The following is an 8,427-nucleotide window of genomic DNA, read 5'->3' on the forward strand; positions in this document are numbered from 1 at the left end:
ACCCAGACCAAATCGATGCCTAGTTTATCAGATTTAGTTTGGAAGAGTTGATTTCTTCCATTCTCTTTTTAAATCTCCTATCCCTTTTGATGCTTCACAGCTGTCCAACGAGCTGCATCTCTAAGAACTGGGTAACTTTCAATTTGAAGTCGCCCGTTTCATCTTATCTTGTTTTATGGGATACTCTTCATATTCAATTGCAGCTATTGCTAACAGGTGCTCTGGTCTACCAGGGTGGCTGATAGGAGGCAGGGCACAGAAAGAAGCGAAAGGGAATGGATGAGACCAGGATTTTGTGATTGATTCCCCCATTAGCTTGTTATGAGAAAGCTGGCTCAGCTTCTCTATCTGTCCAATAGAAGCAATAAAATTTAATAACTTCAGAGGGCCATAATAAGGTTAAAAAGAATTTAATAGATTTTTAAAAATGCATTTGGTATGTTATTATTTGATGATGCTATAAATCTAAGGGGAAATAAATAATTTTTTTAAAAAGCAATTTATAAAGTAAAAAATACTAGCAGCCAATAAACATAACTACTAACTTCTTTAATGATTAAAGAAATGCAAATGAAAACTGGTAAGGTTTTTAAAAATTGACGCATGGGCTCGTGTGGGTGGTAGGAAATAAATTTTCTTACATAATTAGGCCCAACAATAAATGGTAACATTTTTCAAAAAATACAATTCAACGTTCATAACCTTCATCCAGGGGTACTACCTACAATAATTTATTCTAAGAAAGATCATCAGAAAATTGTGCAAATATCTATATATGAGGAAGTGTGGTACAATATTATTTTGTAGTAGTCAGAATAAACCATAATGTTTTTCCTGGCACATATGAACTATTTAATTATGATTAAATACCATTTCCAGTGCTGTCTGTTGATTCTTTCTGTGCCCACCACTGTGTTCCTTGCCACCTAGCCACAGGAGGGAGTCTCAGATAGATGATGGGCCAGATGGGACCTCCTCCCAATGCCAGGACAGGAACCTCAGTTTCTGTAAAGGTTTTATTAAGGGGGCGGGAGGACCCTCCATCCTTCTTGGCCGGCACCTTCCTCATAGCCGCAGGCACGTTGTTCAGGTCTTCTCACTTCCTTTTGGCGCGGATGTGTGTCCCCACTTTTTCCTTGATGAACTTCAGGTCCCGCTTGTCCTGACAGACCTTGAGCGGATCCATGGCATGCCGCTCACAGAGAACAAAGCCACACACCTCTAGGATCACATCCCGCACGAACCTGGTGCGCTTGGTGAGTTGCCCGTGGCTGCGGCTGTGCCTCGACTTGTTCACATTCTCGGTCACCTTGTGACCCTTGTTTGAGGCCCACGGCCATTGGGTAGTGCAGAGCCATTGCTGTGGACAGGGGTGGGGTCGGGGATGTATTGAGTCCCAGCTGGGCTACCCCGGCCTCCCAGGACCACGTTCCCCAGCCCCTTGGGGTCGTTTGCTGCACCCAGCTAGCCTCCTGAGCCTCACTGGGACCCTCACTATCATTTTGACAGGATACAAATGACATAATTCTTTTTGAGTTCATTTAAAGCAAATTGGGAAGGCACTACATTGATTGCCACATAGATTCACTTTTTTTTTTTTTTTAGAGGTAAATATAGACTGCTAATAGTGTACAGGAAATGTATGCATTTTAACCACATTTCAAGCCATAATTTCTTTCTTCTAATCATTCCATCTCATTCTATACTCTCTTCCATTGCTAAATGAAGATCACAGCTCTTAGCTGTTACACTCATGCTATTCCTTCCCAACTACTCATGCCCATGTCACACACACGCACTTAACTATAAATACAAATATAAATACAAAACCTCAAGGACCATGATTTAACAAACGATAAATACCAAATCCAAAGGAAACTGTCAAGAAAGCTTTCTTCTTTACTTTGGGTTCATGGCAAACCACGACGTCTTCCTGAAGACTTAGGATTCTCTCAGGAGGGGGCATCTTCTACAGGGGTCTTTCCCGCAGATATGAGCCTTGAGCACTAGACCCGCTCTGATTTTATTTCTTAGTCATTATGTTTCATTTTAATTATTAGTGCGGCAGAAGAGACTGGCATGTTGGAAAAGTATCAGAAAAAAGAGAGGATGGAATTGTCTTTCAGTACATCAATATGCTCTAATATTTTTAAGAGTATCTAAAACATAGATCCCCGAGAAATATTTGCTCAGTGAATAAATACTCTATCCCATGCTGGAGATTCAAACCATGCTGGCAGCCCCACACAACAGACAAGCCTAATTCAGAGCTCAATGTATAATAAGAAGAAAATGGCAGAGGGTGGCTTTTTGTTTTTAAGAAATTCCTCCAACTTCATAATAACTCTAAATGAGGACTTGAAGCATTTCAGAATCTCTACTCAGCGTAATGTTCCATACCACCAACTGAGATGCACAAAAGGAGGTTAAAAGAATCCTTCCTTTTGCCTGAGAAACATTGATTGAAATGGAAAGACATTAGTGTTGTTTCTTTCAGTTCTACAAGTTGCCTTAATGTAATAAAATACTATCTGGTCATAAAGGACTGCAGCCTATCTTAGTTACCTCAAAGGGAGAGAAGAGGATGTCCCTGATCACTGATGCATCATAGAATGCGGGGGATCTTTTTCTTACCTCCTCCTGAGGTCATTCTTCATTCTGAAGCCTGAGCACTCTCAATAACTCTTAAAATTCTCCCTCCAAGTCAATATAACAATCCGTCACGATTCACTGAGGTAGTCAACTCTGTTCTTCAGTTTATTAAGCTGTTTTCCTCAATGAGAGTCTATGGCAGTGGGAAAAACCCAGTAATTTATGTGCCTACTCCCTGGTACTTTCTACTGGGGCTCATTCCTTCTAAGTATTAATAGTAAGGAGATTTTCACCAAAAACCACTTTGTGCATAACAGGGAGAGGAAAACTTCAGACCAGGTCTTCTCATTCAAATAAAATAGAATATTGAGTTAATTATAAGGTTATTCTAAAATAAGTGTATTTTAATTTGATGTGTTTATTATATGTACTTTCCTTCAATTATCCAATCTTATGGTTAATCCATAAATGAGGAAATCTGCATGTTGTAGGCTTATCGGCATTGTAATCTATGTAATAACCTATATTCTTACAACTTCTCTGATCTTCCTCACGCACTATCCCCTGGGGCAGCAGGGCAACCTAACCTGGTTCATTAACAATAACTCAGTGTACCCCATCTCATTCAGATAAAAGTTCAATCCTCCACAGTTGTGCTCCCTGCTCCTTCACCCTGCCAACTTCAATGATTGTATTCTTTGTCTGCCTGGTGTGTCATTTTTTTTGCTTGCCACGTTGGCACCTGCAGCTGGTGAACTTGAGATCTGTCTTCCCTAGGTCAGTGTCTCCCTGCCACCATGATCTACCATCAGCTCATAGTGCCCTGCAGGCTGGTCGTGACTCCCTGTCTTGCCCCAGAGGTCTGCCCAGCATGTACTAGGCCATTCGATGCCAAATCTATAAATCGTACCCCCTTTTGCTCATATTCACCCATCAGTGCCATTAGCTATTTTCTGCATTTACTAATTTTATTTTAAAATATGGCTGCTCACAGTAGTGCTGAGGCCAGCCTTTGAGGTAAATCCCAAAAGGGAAATGAAGCAAACTGCCCTCTGCTTTCAATTTTCCTTTCAACCTACCCTATTAGTTTTCAACATATTCACTGTATGGCAAGTAGGCAGGTGGGAAAGACATTTGGGGAAAAGAGATGGCAGCTTCACACTGAGATGGTGAGGGCCATGTCTCCAGTAACTCTGGCTTTTGCACAATAGGTCTGCCATCAACCTGTGATTGTCTGAGCTTATGGGCAAGCAGGAATGAAGAACCCAGAACTCTAAAAACCATCAATATTTGGCTTTGGAAAGTATTTTTCAAATGACATGACTATCAGTCTATCTTTATTCAGGGAAGTTACATTGTAAACCCCATAATTAAGCCTGATGCAAAGATGTGACCTGAGAGTTAGAAAATTACTTCCATGTCCTGCTCCCCTGCTCAGCTCTCACTAATCATTTCTCTTGTGTCTGTGTCTGATCATAGTATACATGTCTCTGGGATTTTAAATTGCCACCTTCTATTTCCACTCTTTCCAACCATTTCCTTTTGATGATTTGAAAGTAGATAATCTAGGCAGGATCCACTACAAAATTTGCAAGGCCCACTGCAAAACAAAAATGCAAGACCTCTTGTCAAAAAATTATTAAGAGTTTCAATATGGCGACTACAGAGCATTGAACCAAGTATGGAGCCCTTCTGAGCAGGGAACCCGGTGAGATTACACAGATCATACATCCATAAGGCTGGCCTCGACTTGGCTTTAATATAAAACAGCTGAGCCAAGTTTTGCTGTAAGTGGTGCAGAGGGTGGGAGACAAGGAAGAAGCCGAGACTTAAAATCTTATAACATTTCTTAAAATAACAAAAATACCTATTTCATTGTCCGATAAAAATCATACCAATCTGAATCCATCCCATTTGTGTCTATCACTAGCAGTCTACCTATTAAACAGATGAATTAATCACGGGTAACCAAGAGCGAGCAGCTACAAATACTGTTAGCTGAAGTGAATGGCAATTCCTGTTTGAAAATGAAGTACTGCCATTTGCAACAACATGAATGGATCTTGAGAGCATCATGCTAAGCAAAATAAGTCAGATGGAAGAAGCCGAGAAGCATATGATTTTACTCATATGTGGGGTATGAGTAAAAACTGAAAGCAACAAAATGAACAAGATAAACAAACAAAAACTCATAGGCACAGACAACAGTTCAGTGGTTTTCAGAGGGAAAGGGTTGGGGGAGGTAGAAAAGGGTAAAGGAGGTTAATATATGGTGATGGAAAGAGATTTGACTTTGGGTGAGGAACACACAATGCAATATACGGAAGATATATTATAGAGTTTTACACTTGAAACCTATATAATTTTATTAACCAATGTTACCCCAATGAATTGAATAAACAATAAATAAATAAAATGATGGTGACTATATTAGCTGTCTGGAATATAAATTAATTAAAGCAATCATGCCTCAAACATTGTGTGGGATGCTCCAAGGGGAAAAATTGAGGGTACTAGCTTTGAACTATATTCTCCGTGGCAATTGAACCAAATGCTAGAGGTGAGGATAACAATGAACTTAAGCTTCAGAGAAGCACCTCCTTCACTGATAAGACCTCTGATGTGGAATGAAGAAGGAAAGACAAGAAAGGAGACGAACCTTAACTTACCCACAAATTGACTGGCCAGAGAATCTCCCTCTAAGAATGCAGAAGCTGCAGGAATCATTCATTCACTGCTCAATGCATTTTTGGGTAGTCCATTTATTTATTCATTAAATTAAAAACATACAGGCATATTTGGGGGGCTCCTTCTACGACTGGAGCACACTAAGAGCTGTGATTTACACTATGTAACAAATTTATGTTAGATGGTACAATTCCCACAGTATGATCATAACATAGGGTAAGATGTGGAAAGTCACTGGTAACGGGTTTGTTTACACTTACTATTAAGAACATCTCTGCAACTCCTGAGCAGTCTGCTCAGCCACTCTGAGGATTCTTTGCCTACTTGTTACAAATTAGTATAAATCCAGAATACCATACTGAAACAGAAGCAACTAGTTTGTTCAGACTTAATATCAATTTAACATTATTCTAATATTGTATTATGTATATTCACAATGCAAATGTTTATGATCCTAATGGCTAATCTAATCTATTGCAATACATTTGAAAAATGGTTCCCATGTCTTGGGCCCAGAAGATGTTGTCTGGGACTAAAGCAGATAAGAGGAGCAGTGTGGAGAGCTCTGATATTAGCCATGCCTTCTTCTCATTCTTGTGTATTTGATCCCTAGAGCAGCAGTCCCCAATTTTTTCAGCACCAGAGACAGGTGCTCCTATGAGATCTAATGCCTGATGATCTGAGATAGAGCTGAGGTGGTGATGCTAGCGCTGGGGAGTGGCTGCAAAAACAGATGAAGCTTCACTGGCTCACCTGCCACTCACCTCCTGCTGTGCAGCCAGGTTCCTAAGAGGCCACTGACTGGTACCGGTCCATGGCCCAGGGGTTGGGAACCCCTGCCCTGGAGGAGCCGTTTGGAGACATTCTGATTATGCTCTTATAGACTAAAGCAGAGTGAAATGAAATGAAGTAGGAACTGGTCAGTTGCAGAGGAAATGTTTGGAACTGGTAGATTTGGGTGTGTCTAGTGCACTTTGCAAACTAAAAGCTAGTTGTAGTGTTTTTCAGGATATTCTACCAGTTCTACAAGGCTGAGCAGGGGGTAAAAAGCACAAACTCTAGAATTTGTAAAATCCAGCCTTCCAATTCACTAGCTATGTGCTACGCGACCTTGGGAAATCCACTTAATCCCTCTAAAGTTCAGGTTTCCTATCTATAAAATTAGAATATAAATACCTGCATATAAGGTTTTTCTTTGGATTTAGTGAGTTAATAATATATTCAAGACCCCAAGCACAGTTCCTGGCACATATCTGACACTTAATAAATGTCACTGCCCTTCTTCAATATTTTTCACTTGGTCTTAGTCCTCCACTTTCTCTGGAATTACCAAGAAGATGTAATTTCTCCTCTCAGAAAGTTGTTGCTACAATCTTTTTCTACACGAAGAGAATATAAGATGTGAAGCATGTTGTCTCCTAAACCCTAAGTTCCTGAATTTAAGCCCTGCTAGTCCTCAACATGTGTTCCTGGTACTGAAATTTTAATGACTTTTCACTTCTTACCCTGCTGAATCATGAGGCTTCTTTTAGCAGGAAGCAACAGGAAACTTCTTAATATCCCAAGGGGCTGTACCTTCATACATTCTTTCACTTCAGTGACATGGAGACATTCCATACCAGAGCACATGGTTCTAACAACAGTATTCATTAACCCCACTGCATGGCTAGTGCAAGGATATCCGTGAAAAGGAAGTGATTCATAGTATAAGGTGCTCACTATCTTTGGACTGTTAAATTATATTTTAGAAAATGCCTAGAAATACAGTCCTATGTAAAAACATTCACACATACACACAGAGTAAATAATCGTAGCCTTCTGTTGGAAAGACTTACTATGGGCACTGGTACTTCTGGAAACTAGAAACCAAATGGGATTACTTAAGTAGATAATATCTTATAGTAGACAACTATAAAGCAAGGTTTTTACTATATTTCTTTATATGTTACTATCTCCCCAGCCCAAACTCCACCCTTACCCCAGTTCTCCAAATAACCAGTCTATTAGCTGGGAGATGTAATTGTAGCATATTAGATATATCAGCTGGCTACCCATGTTAATACAACCTTGATTTTTGGGGGGGAGAAGGGGGCAATTAGATAAACATTTTTGAACCTCCCTTGCAACTAGAGGTGACCATGTGACACATGTGACACAGTTGTAGCCAGAGTAAACAGGGTTTTCTGGAGATTACTAAAGAAGTTTTGCTTTCCTGATAGAGGTGCCATCGCATGTGCCTTGTTGTTTTCTCCTGCTTACCCGACAGCTGAAGCAGCAGCAGCCATATTGCTGACACAAGGGAAAGGTCAGGGGAATGACAGAGACTGCACCCTTGATATTGTTGAGCCACTGCATCCCTGAGGACTGCCCTAACTTGTTTAAGCCACTGTGATTTGAGTTTTCTTCTGAAAGCATTTCCAAACTGACACAGTATTTTATTTTATTTTAGGTGAGGCAACCCTTGGTTGACCTCACAGATTGCAAGGACCTTGTCAGTTTACAATCCCTTATTTTTTATTTTTTTACACCTACAGCACCTGGTCTTCCTAGGTGATCTCCCATCCAAGTACTAATCAGGCCCGACTCTGCTTAGCTTCCAAGATCAGACAGGATCGGGCTTGTTCAGGGTGGCATGACTGTAGACAAACTTACACAACATTCTTTTTACTTAGCAAGAAATTTTCATTAGATTAGTTTCTTTGTAGTACATATGCATGATAATATTCACTGTATTCTGATCGCTTCACTTGTTGAGATGATCAAAGGAGAGTCTTTGAGTATATTTTGAAAATTGTCAAGCACTAATGGTGATTAGTATAACAAGGACATCTCTGTATCCTCAATACCAGTTATTCAAGATACAGGAACAATGGTTTTTTAAGTTGGATTAGCAAGAGGATACATCAGAAAGCAGAACCAAGTCCTGCCTATTCTGTACATGAATGGCAAACATATAGCACATCTGCTCTTCTTCCCTAATCACAGACATAATCAATCAATCAATCTATCAGTCTTCCCAATGAGACTAAATTAGCCTCAATGCAGTGCCTTAGACCAGTGGTCCCCAACCTTTTTGGCACCAGGGACTGGTGCTCTTATGAGAATCTAATGCCTGATGATCTGAGGTGGAGCTGAGGCAGTGATGCT

At 40.2% G+C, this 8,427-nt stretch overlaps 2 pseudogenes; both read right to left on the reverse strand.

Moving 5' to 3' along the window:
- Positions 1–699: 699 nt before the first annotated feature.
- Positions 700–5,388, reverse strand: LOC120596899 (60S ribosomal protein L36-like; annotated as a pseudogene).
- A 2,417-nt stretch (positions 5,389–7,805) lies between these two features.
- On the reverse strand, positions 7,806–7,924 carry LOC120597276 (uncharacterized; annotated as a pseudogene).
- Positions 7,925–8,427: the final 503 nt, after the last annotated feature.

Source organism: Pteropus medius, unplaced genomic scaffold, assembly GCF_902729225.1.
Source record: "Pteropus medius unplaced genomic scaffold, Ma_sr-lr_union100, whole genome shotgun sequence".
Classification (NCBI taxonomy): Eukaryota; Metazoa; Chordata; class Mammalia; order Chiroptera; family Pteropodidae; genus Pteropus; species Pteropus medius.